Source organism: Pleurodeles waltl, chromosome 2_1 (assembly GCF_031143425.1).
Source record: "Pleurodeles waltl isolate 20211129_DDA chromosome 2_1, aPleWal1.hap1.20221129, whole genome shotgun sequence".
Taxonomy (NCBI): domain Eukaryota; kingdom Metazoa; phylum Chordata; class Amphibia; order Caudata; family Salamandridae; genus Pleurodeles; species Pleurodeles waltl.
Window position 1 is genome coordinate 79096659 of NC_090438.1, and position 12283 is coordinate 79108941.

The window sequence follows — 12283 nt, forward strand, 5'->3', positions numbered from 1 at the left end:
TTCCACATCCTCATTCTCTGCCTCCTCATCATCAGTGTCTTCAGGGTCCACTGTTGCCACAGGGGCATCTCCAGTCTCCTCCTCCTGCAGAAAAGGCACATGCCGTCTGAGGGCTAGGTTGTACAACATGCAGCATGCCACTACTATCTGGCAGACTTTCCCGGGTGAGTAGCACAGGGATCCACCTGTCAGATGGAGGCACCTGAACATGGCCTTCAGGAGGCCAAGGACCTTTCAATTATTCTTCTGGTTCAACCACGTAACTCATTATGACGGTTCTCAGCCCCTGTCCTGGCATTCCTCACAGGGGTCAGGAGCCACAATAGGTTTGGGTAGCCACATTTGGGATGCTGCTATTCCTCAGGACAAAGGAGTCATGCACCGACCCAGGGTACTTGACAGTGACGTGGGAGAAGTACTGGTCCGCCAGGCACACCATTTGCACATTCAGTGAGTGGAAACTCTTCCAATTCCTGAAAACCTGTTCATTCTGTTGGGGGGGACAAATGCAATATGTGTACAGTCAATTGCCCCAATAATAATGGGATATGCCTCATTGCATTGAATCCTGCCTTAACAGTGGCCAGATCTTCCACCTGGGGGAAAACAATGTAGCTGCACATGTGCTTCACTAGGGCAGACAGAACCCTTGCTAGCATAATTGAGAACATTGGGTGTGACATTCCTGCTGCCAAGCCCACTGTCACTTGGAAAGAACCAGTTGCCAGGAAATGGAGCACTGATAGCACTTGCACAAGGGGGGATCCCAGTCGGATGACGGATAGGAGATATCAGGACAGGCTCCAATTGGGCACACAGCTCAGTTATTGTGGCCCTGTCTAGACTATAGGTGAGTATAATGTGCCTGTCCTCCAGTGTAGCCAAGTCCACACAGGGTCTGTACACGGGGGTTTGTCTCCTCCTCCTATTCATCCTCAGCGGTAGGTATCTGAGGGACACAAGAGTGAGTAGACTGTCACAATTTGAACAATGGAACCACCACCTAAGTGTACATACAGCATAAATGTGATGGGACAGTGGGAATGGCAATGTATGTACTATTTTAGGCAATGACGCAGTTATGGTTTATCTGATCGTTGTCCACCACCATGAAATGGCGACCGCCTGTCCTGTATCTTGGGACAGGTGGAAGTGAGGTAACTCCCCCGACGTTAGGCGGTCTTGCACCGCCATGCAATTCCTCATTAGCTAATATGGGGCTCTATGGAGTACAGTGGCCAAAGGGGATCAACGTCTGCGTTGACGGTGTACACCGCCGTGGACATGACTGTGATCTTCTATCCAAATCCTCACTTGTTTCCTGACTTTCCACTGGACGATACCTACACTGTGTGTGGTGCTGTGACCTGTGTCTGGAAACTACCATGGCCCGTGTGACCCTGTAAATGGCCCCTGCCTCCACTTCAGAGGAGTTGGAGCGACTGGTGGATGGGGTCCTACCCCAGTATGCACTGCTGTATGGGCCTCCAGATCAACAGGTGGGTACCCCATGGGCACAATGCATGTGGGAAGGATGCATTGGGATGTGTGTGCAAGCGTCGTATCATCGGGGGGATGTCTGGTGGTAGTGTAGATGGTGGGCGCTGGACGATGTGTGTGCCAGTGGTGATGGAAATGGGATTGGTCGGTCATTTGTGTGACAGGCTGGGTTCTATGTGTAATGGTGTCCTCCTTTCTGCATTCCCTCTACAGGTTGGCGCCCATCAAAAGAAGGGATTGTGGCGCGCCATCGCCAAGGACGTGCGGGCCCTGGGGGTCTACAGCAGGCGGAGCACCCACTGCAGGAAACAGTGGGAGGACCTAAGATGCACAGAAGACTGCAGAAGCCCAGCTGGGGACTGCCTCCCAACGAGGAAGGGGTGCCTGTCGGAACATGACCCTCCTGATGGTCTGCATACTGGTGGTAGCCTACCCAGAGCTGGATGTGCACTTGAGGGCATCACAGCAGGCACAAGGGGGTGAGTACAGTGGGTATTACTACAATAATTGGTGGGTGGCATGGGATCCTGGTGCTGCACGTGAGTTAGTGGATGCCCCTTAACGCCAGACCAGACAGTGCAGCGTGATCCAGCTCAAGGGCAATGGGTGCATGGCAAATGCAGGTAACCTAGCTTGTTTGCATTCCATGTCAGTCAGGGCTTTGTGGGTCCCAGGAGGGGTGCAATTGGAGGTGTTTGGCCCTCATCCTGCTGTGGCATCTACCCAAATCAATGGCAGTGGAATGCATAGTTCTCAATCCTGATCCCTGTGTGTGACGGTGCTGTGTATGCCAACTGTGGTGTTGGTGCTGTAATTGACCCAGTGTTCCCTTTCTCTCTCTCCCCTCTTTTAACTTCTGTCATCCAGTCCATGTGTGCATTAGCATCATCTGGTGGAAGAGCAGGGGTACCGGCGACAGAGAGAGCTGCAACCCACAGGACCCACGAGGCAGAGTCCACTGACACCGAGGGAACCAGTGGGATGGAGGGCGAGGGGAGCACCACGACGGAGACAGAAGGTGAAAACAGTCACTCAGATAGCTCCTCCGATGGAAGCTCCCTGGTGGTGGAAGACATCTCTTTGACCACTCCAGCTGCAGGCACATCTGCCACCCCCGTACCATCACAACCCTCTCAGTAGCCCCTCAGAGAGTTGCCCGCGCCAGCTCACCGAGGAGAGTGGGCATTTCCTTTGTCCCAGGCACCTCAGGCCCTGCCCCATTGAGCCCTGCGGCCCTGAGTGAGGGGGCTATTGACCTCCTGAGATCCATCTCTGTAGGGCAGTCAACCATTATGAATGCCATCCAGGGGCTGGCATCCCAGATGCAGCAATGCAATGCATTTCCTAGAGGGCATCCACGGTGTATTGGCCGCCCAACAGAGATCGATTAAGGCTCTGGCCTCCTCTCTGATGGAAGCCACTGACCCTGTTCCTACCGTCCCCCCTCCAGCTACCACTTCCCAGTCCCAGTCTCCTGAACCCAAACCCGTCTCATGGACACATACTGACGAGCATACACACAAGGCAATACACAAGAGTGGCACAGTCAATCACAGGCATCACTCTTCAGCCCACATGCACTCACGCAAACACAAGACAGTTGCACACACAACCACATCCACTGCCTCCACTGTCTCCCCCTCCTCCTCCTCCTCCATGTCCCTCACAGTCACGTCCACACTCACAACTGCATGCACTGCTTCAACATCCACCACCAGCACCACCACACCAAGCAGCACACACACCTCATTTGCAGACACCTCCACAATATCCATCCACTCGTCCCTTGTGTCCTCTCACACCCTGTCTGTCCCCCCTCCTAAAGGACACAAACGCATGCACTCAGACACCCAACAGCCATCCACCTCACATAAGCACACTCCCATGCACCTGCACCCAAGTCCAGATAACTATAGCTCGTGCCCTAAGGTAATTATGACTCACGCTCTCGCCATGTACTGCTAATTATCTGACATCAAACATGACATCTTCTATGGCACCATTGATAATATTACTGTAACATTTCCAATAAAATTATTGATGGGAAAACTGTGCATGGTGGGGGTGTGATTTAAAGTGAGCATAGGGCATGAGTTATAGCTTCTGGAGATAAGTATAACTATAACTGCCAAAGTTTCTATGGTTGGTGTGTGTGTAAAATTTGAAATCTAAACATAACTTTAAAATCTTTGTAACCTTTGTTTTTTTGTGAAATAAAATACACACAAACACACACACAAATATATATATATATATATATATATATATATATATATTTATGGAGTACAGTAGATTGGTAAAATATCATCCACACCAGACTAGAATGACAAAAACCCCATCCCGTGTATTGCTCTCATTATGAGCCCTCCAGAGAGGTATAGCTTTCTCCAGGAACAAAGGAGTACCCAAGGTTAGTCAAAACAATACACTTATAGTTTTATAGTGCGCTCACGTTCCACCTTATGTTTCCTTTCGTATTTTATTTATTTTTGTAGCATTTTATCCATGGGTCTTTGAGGAAAATATGTGGCAAATCATGTATTTTAAAACATATTAAGTCCAAAGTAAATACAATTTTAAGACATTTGTAAACTAGAGCATTGCAACACTCACCAAGAAATTCCTAAACGAATCTATGTGAAATTAAAACATCCTTACAACTATATTGGGGGGTCCTCCCCCAGTATAATTTAGGTGGAATGTGTGGGCAATAGAACAATTAACAAGAATAGAAAGTATGAAGGGTTTGTACTCTAGAGGATAGTGGCTAACCTCCAGTAGCTCAAAGACTGGAAAGTATATGGCCCTGTATATCATACATGGGGCAATTCTTCATATGTCCATGCATGTAAACAACATTTCATCTTCATTTCCTACACTGGCCTAGTTCATGTACAAACCTTGGAGTGTTTCACTCTCCTTGAAGTAAGGACAACGTACAGCACAATCAAACAAGGCAAATCCACTACAGCACACGTGATACTTGCCAAACCACAGAGGTAGTTGGAACTCTGGTCCCCAGAAACAATAGGAGAATAGTGGTCAGTGGTGAGGTTCTTTCTTGGGAACTTTGGAAGGTCTACACCTCTAGCCTGTGATCCCAGAGCAGCCATTCCTGGGATGAAGTCCAAGTGGTTACTAGTGTCAGCACTCTAGGCATTGTATTTTAGAGAAATGCATATCTGTTGGAAGATCAGTGTCTCCTTACCGACCATGAAGAAAGCAATAACAGCTACCACGTATGGTCCGAGCCCAGGGGCACTATAAAGGAGCTCCCAGTCTACTAATCATGACTTCACAACTGTGTATCCACACTTCCATGAAACTTTGCTGCTACTGCCACAGTCCCAGAAGTTCCATCATGCTTGGCCCTGTGTTCCTTTTTTGTATTCCTCTTGCTGCTCTGGTCATCCTCCTCCCTTCATCTTCAAGATCTGCCATACTAGTTTTCCGGCTTGTGTTAATTCCTCAGTCTGCAATGTCCATATCCTTTACACAAGATTTCTCATTAGTTTTCTTAGAGTGTCTTTGTCCACTGCTGCAGTACATCTAATGATATCTACTACCAATATCACTCAAAAGATTTTGAATATACTTACCTTCGCAGACGACTCTGGACCATGTGGTATTTATTTACTGACAGGGTAGTGAATTGGGGTCAAGTGCTGACGCTCGTATTTGTAGGTCAGGATTTAGCTTTTGGATTTGACATTGACCCTTTTTGAGATAAATTCAAAACAGTATATGACAACTGATGGGATGGAAATCTATCTTACATGGTGAGAGACGTTCACCCCTACCCTAAGTGCCCCAGCAGCAACTATACCTGGATCTTTGGTACTGATTTTGGTGATGGGAGAACACAGATCATGTGTGTGTAACATGACCAAGGCTTGTCTCTTGGACTGTGGTCTTGCTAGACCGGGAGGGGCTCCCAAAGTGATGCCATCATGTAAGCATAAAGTGCTGTAGTACACTGTGAGTTTGCATGTGTGTGCTCTGATTTATGGCTGCTTGTGAGTGGTATTATACATGGAGCGCTATGGGTTCCATCCTAAAGCCTTGGAAATGCACGTGTGTAGGAGGCTTGCCCTTATTGTAGTGTGCAAGACTAGGCACACTGTGCAGTAGGTCCAGGCAACCACAAGTTGGTTTCCAGAGGTAAAAATTAGACCACCTCATGCTCCAATTTTTAAGGTAGCTTGTCGAGAAGTTAGGCTAATCCAGGAGATGTGCTAAGTATTTACTGCACTCACAACTCCAAACATGCACCACACACACTCAATGAATAACTCAAGATCAGATTTTATAAAACTACTTCAGACTTTTATATCAATTTTAAGACCAAGATCTTTAAGAAATGTTAAATACTTTTTGAGTTATGACTTTTCAAAGTTTTAATAAAGTTAGTCTTTCCGTGCGTAATTATGCACCATAGGAATCAATAGGCAGTCACTTTAAAAATGCATTTAAAACTGTACAGTTGAGTTATCAGTCTCTTCTTTTGCAGGGTGGTTGAGGCAGTCGGTGGGCACCCTGTGCCAGCTGGAGAGCCTTGGGTGGCTCTCAGTCCTGGCGGGGGCAGCATTGGGAAACCTCTTGGCACAGGGCCACCTGGAGGGGCCACTTGATAAAGGAGCTGGTTTACAGATTTAAAGTGGGTGCCAGGGGGTCCCCTTGGGCTGTGGGGGTCACAAGGGATTCGGGACCCGGGGCACCCAGCAAATCCCACGATGCAAGGCTCAGGGCGGCCAGGTGCAGGGCTTTTTGGAGGTCTTGGATGCTGTGCGCAAAGGGGCCCTTTGGAGCTGAAGGTAAGTCTTCATCTTGAGGTCTTGCAGGATGTTGCGGGTGCTTTGGCAGGACATCCAGGGTGTCACTGAAGTCCCTTTACTGGGGCTTCCTCCTGGTCCAGAGCAGCTCTGGGAGAGCTGTTTTTGATGATGTCTGATGTGAACATGTCAGCACCTGGGGTATTTCCACTACTCAGCAACGGGGGTGCACTGTGCCAACAAACTTGGCACACTTGCAGGTCTCATCTGGACTGTTGTTGGTGTGTGTCGTCGGGTCTGGCTGCAACTCCCGGTTGCGGAGATAATGTCCAGTCGGTAAAGTGTCCCTCACCAGTTTGCAGTTCCTTGCAGGTGTCTTTGGTTTCTTGAGTGGTGCCTCCACTCAGGAGGGAGATATCGGGCTATTTGCAAAGCCTGGAGGTCCTTGGGGTATTTTAAGCTTGGTCCAGTGGTCAGCTCCTCCGAAGCGGGGATTTTCGGGACTCTGGTGCAGCAAGCAGGGGTCTTGGAGCCTCTTCTGGTACAGCAGATCCTCTGTTCTCGCCTTGGTGGGTTTGTTTGGTGCTGTCTTCTTTTCTTCCAGATGAATCTAAAATCTTGGTCTAGGGGAACCCACTAAATACTGAATTTAGTGGGTGTTTTAGGGGGGACCCGGTAGTGTCCAATGGGACACTTACCCTTGGGTGGCTACACCCACTACAGTGACTGCTTCCTGTGGGAAAGGTCACCTCCCTAAACCCTATCAGCTATTTTCCTGCCATCCAACATGGAGGAAAATGAGATGGAGGGTCCACTTCGCCTGCAAGCCCCCTAGGTGTGGTGCATGCTCAGTGAGGTCACTCCTCCTACCCATTTTCTGGCTTCCCACCTTTGCTCCCGCCAAAAGTGGAAGCCATCTGCTGCTAGCAGCAGGCCTGGAGACTTGAGTTTCAGGGGCAGTAGCCCTTTGAAGCTCACTGCCAGGGTGTTGCACATTCCTGAGGGAGGGGCTGTTAGCTCCTCCACCCTGGAAGGGAATTGTTTTATGAACCAGACAGCCATGGCTCTCCCCCAGGTCTGTATATTGGCAGTCTAGAAATGGCAGGCTGGATGGAACCAGTCAGCAACTATGCCAGCTAAGTTAGCTTTTGCAGGGGGCTCCTCTTAGGTGGCCCCTGGGTACAATTAGGGTTAAATCCAACACTGATACCAGTTTGGATTTAATATTCTGAGTTGTTTGATACCAAACAACCCAAGGTACAGATTGGCCATCATGTAACTGGGGAACTCGTGTTTGACTAGGGTCCAATACAAATACTTAAAATGGCTGCCCTGTTCAATCACTATGTCCCAGGTGTGGCAAAGACACATTGGGGGCATATTGCTCATACAATTATGCCCTCACATATAGTATGGTGTACCCTGCCTTAGGGCTGTAAGGCCCACCAAAGGGGTGACGTACCCATATTATATGCAGTGTATGGTGGACAGGGCACACCGGAGTGTGCCATGTTGAGTTTGCCTTTTTTAGGTTTGCCCAGTACACACAACCTGCACTGGCAGTTCTGGGTGCATCTGGGTGCAGGGCCCTGGAGGGTGGCACAATCAGTGCTGCTGCCCTCAGGGGGCTACCCATACTATCCCATGCCCTGGGTACTAGGGTACCCATTTACTAGGGTCTTATAGTGATACGTTAGAGTATATCCAATTGTTCCAAGCATCACAACAGATTTAGGGAAAGAGCTCCGGCCTAGGTAACCTGGTTAGCAAGGGCCCTCTGCACTACAAACTTCTAGAACACATCAACATCAGGCAAAAAGTGGGGGCTAACCATGCAAAAAGAGGCTTCCTCTCACAATGTGTAGGTGGAGGAGCCCTCCTAGGCCTTATTGAGGATCACTATATTTCTGGGAATTGGGTGGGACAGACACTGTAACTAAATAGCTCCCTGATGCACATTAGCACATCAGGGGTAGTTAATGTCAGGAGGCCCTTGCATGGTAAAAACACACTTGTCTTTGCTACACTTGTCTTTGCTTCAGGAACCTTTTAACAATGGAGGAAGGGAAATCCAGGCTCTCCTGTGCACTTCAAAAGGGCTCTTTAAATCTAAAAAAAAGGTCACTGATAGGTGGGGCCTCGGGAAGAGGATGGGGCTACTAAGGGAAACACTACAGAGACACAGAATCATAAAGAGCAGGGTTGGTGGCTATGAAACCTTTTGTTAGGAATAGACCGAGGAGTGGGCACTTCAAAGGAGGCAACACCCCCAACTAGAACTTCAAAACGGAGATGCTAAATCACATCTGTGTATGAAAATGGATAATAACAAAGGGAGCTTGAGTTTCCCAAATTGTCAACCGACAAGCAGTCAAACTGTGACTATAAATCAGATGGAGACGCTCAACAAGACTCCTGCCTGGACTAGGGACCTAGGTCTGTTAGTGTTCCTGCTGGCTGTCAGACTATCACCTGGAGCACCAGCATCTGCCTTCCCACCTGTCGTGAGGAGGAAGAGAGTGCCTAGAGGGAGCGAGGTCCTATTGAGTGGACCCCTAAAGTGAAATGTGAGGTTTACACTCCAGCTAGGACAGCTGCACAGATCGAGTCAGTTGCCAATGTGCTAACCTAAGCTGGTGAAACTATGCCAAACTGGCCAAAGTTGGTGATCCCGTATGACAGAGGGGGCGGCTGTAAAGATGATTACTGTGGCACCTACCTGAGCACCTGCTTGAGCATCGGGAACCCAGTAACTGCTCAAACAAGACCTGCCATCTGAATCAGAGGATTTTTTTGTACCACTGAAGGAGTGCCATGGATGCTCAGTCTGCTTGCATTCACTGACAACACTATAGCTCATCGCTGGCATCTACTCCCATTTACTGCAAAGACAGCCAACTGAACACAACACCTGCAGAAGCAGGTAAGACTGCCTGCAGGGTTGCATAGCCCTGGGGATCTTGCTCTGACTAATAGCACTACAACACTGAGACACTTTGACTTCTAAAAAGGCACTGTGGAATTTCTAAGACTTGTATTCACTAGCTAGACCTAACCAGAATTTTGTCTGATATAAATGGGGAATAACTACTGCCAGTAGAAAAGGAAGAGGGACTCAGGATCTTACCTGGAAAATGTAAGAGTGTTGGCCAAAGAAAGAATATTTATTTTGTTTGTGCGTGCTGTATTTCACTTTTTGTTCATATGTACATACTCCTTTTGTCATAAAAGAAAGTATCTAGCTGGATATTCATTTATTGAGATTGCTGGATATATTTTGCGGTTTATGCCAATGAAAACCTTGCACCACACCACCTGCATCCCCTGTCGCCAGCCTCCATAGACGTTGTGGACAGCTCAACCCAGAGTACCACTGAGAGTCAGTTCAGAAGGGATAGTACTTGGTCCAGTTGCTCGGGGTACATAGTAGATTGGGCCCCAGAACATCAGGAGTGCAAGGCCTTATCCTCCACGGTTGGGCCCAGTAGTTCTAGTTCCTACTTGTCCCATGGCCTTCTGAAGAGGGTGCTGACACCAATGTTTTTAAAGTCACCCTGCAAACACTTTTCTAATGTACTGAATAAAGAATCTCACTGTCTAAATTTATGATTTGGTCACTTCAATGGGAACAACAGAATCATGCAGACTCAAAACTTTGACAGAGACAGGAACTGAAAGTGGCTTTGAGTTTGAGAGAGTCTTGAACCTGACAAGAAAAGGATTTACTTGCACCATGAGAAAGGTCATGACCTCTAGACCTGGAGCAAAACTCATGGAGGCTATTCACAACTGCATACTGTAGTATGGTATTATAATAGCACTACAAAATACGATTCACAAACTCACATGTAGAGGTTACGCCTGTGCCTCTCCTATCTTTTTCTGTGCAGACGCTTCGGCCCGACTGCAGAGTCTCTGCACAGCTAAGTATATATTTTAGTAGTAAATGTTGGAGGGACAGAGAGGAGTGGCTGGAAAATCAGGACTACTTACAGATAAAGAGGTGGGAATTAGAAAGGATTAGGGAGGGGTATAGGAAGGGGTTTGGAGGGGTTCACGGGGATCACACACCCACCCACAAAAGAGTAAGTCCGTCCCTATTTACGAACTGACCTTCTAAAGTTATTAAAGACAAAAAGAGATCCAAAACACTAGTAAATTACTGCACTCAAGAGTTGAAATAAGTCCAGCACCACACATGGTCAACCACTGGTACTGCACCACCCTTCCATAGAAAATAACAGAGGTAGGTACTTGTAATAATGCCACAATATATGATATAATGTTAAATTTAAAAAAAAAAGAAATTCTGAAAAATATAAATTCATGTAATTAATGATAAAAAACATTTAAACATTTACTTTTCTAATTATAAAATATTTTAACAATTTTTTTTTATTAAAAAACAATGTTACATTTTTTAATTAAAATATAGTTAAATAACACTTTAAATCTACAGATCATTTTGATAATTAATAATAACAACATTTAATATGTATTTCTTGTGCTTTAGATGAGATTCTTTTTATTTAAACTTCAGCAATACATGCATTGCGCCACTTTGTAACCCTTTGCGCTACATTATGCCAGGCATAATGTATGCAAAAGGGGCATTCCCCCATTAGGGGTCAGAAAAAATGGTGCAAGGAAATCTAACAGATTTCCTTGCTTCATTTTTTACGTGGGCCCCTATGCACTCTGCAGAAGTAGCACCAATATTTTGGCACTACTCCTGCAGAGTACATCAACAGCATTATTAAAAATGCCCCCTACCCTGCACCATGGTGCACTGTATCTTAGATATAGCGCACACTTTGTGGAGGTAGGAGGGCGCTAAGGGGTGCAAGGAAAGTGGCGCTGCACCCAGTGCAGCGCCACTTTCCTTAAATCTGCCCATCAGTGACTTTTGAAGCCCGAAGCCTGTTAAGTTCAAGAGGCCCACATCATCAGTATATTGCAGCAATGTCGGATGCTGAGAACTGATGCCAGGCAGATGAGAGCCTGTTGCGTCCCATTGGATGCTCAGATCAGAGATAAAAAGATTGAAAAGCATCGGAGGGAGCATGCACCCATGCTTCAGTCCTCTCTGAGTGTGCATTTTGGAAGAAAGAACCTAATTTGCACCGAGTTCAGCTTGAGCCCCAGTATCAGTGTGGAAATGTTGTTTGACACATAGCAGGTTGGCTGGGATGTTGCATCTCGCCAGTTTTTTCCAAAGAATGTTTCTGTTTACTTGATCAAAAGCTTTTGTAAAAATCCAGGAAGCAGGTATAAAGCAATTGTTTTTTATGGATAATTTTTCTAATAAGCATTTCCAATGCTACCAGACTGCCTGTGGTGCTGGGCATTTCTTTAATAGCTGTATGACTAAATGAAGATATCCAGGAAGGAGTACTCCAGTTTGCGTGGGACACCCACGGACACATGAGATTCACCTTGCCATGGTGACCGCACTAGGCTTGTGACCGTCACACCATCCTCTCACTCTAAGAGCAGGTGGACAGAGTCATTCACTGGGTCTGCAGATAAATACAAATGTGACTCTTACCAAGGGGTGTGTAGGGGAGGATGGACACCAGTTTGGACTGATCAGGCACAGATAATAAATCCCACCCCACAGACCTATGGTCCTGGCTTAGGGGCAGAAAAGAGGCTAATGGAATATGAATGTGCTGACTTATGAACCCGCAGAAAGCACAGATGCTTTCTAACCTATGTGTGTGGCTTACAGTACTCTACAGTGAAGAAGTGTGGATGCACAATTCTCGGTGCAGTGCATCCTGTTTTAGCTTTGTCAGAGCAGGTTATTTCAGGTCACACTGTTGTTGCTAACGCCGTCCATTAATTCACTGTACCAGGAGCTCCTGAAAGGTTTGAAGACTTTAATTCTTGCCTATTTGCAATTCAACGACTCTCCATTCATGGAAGTTAGGGCAAAATTCCAGGAACGCAGGGGGATGTCTAAGTCCAAGGCAGATGTGAGGGCTTCCATTTGTGAAGGTAATCAAGAC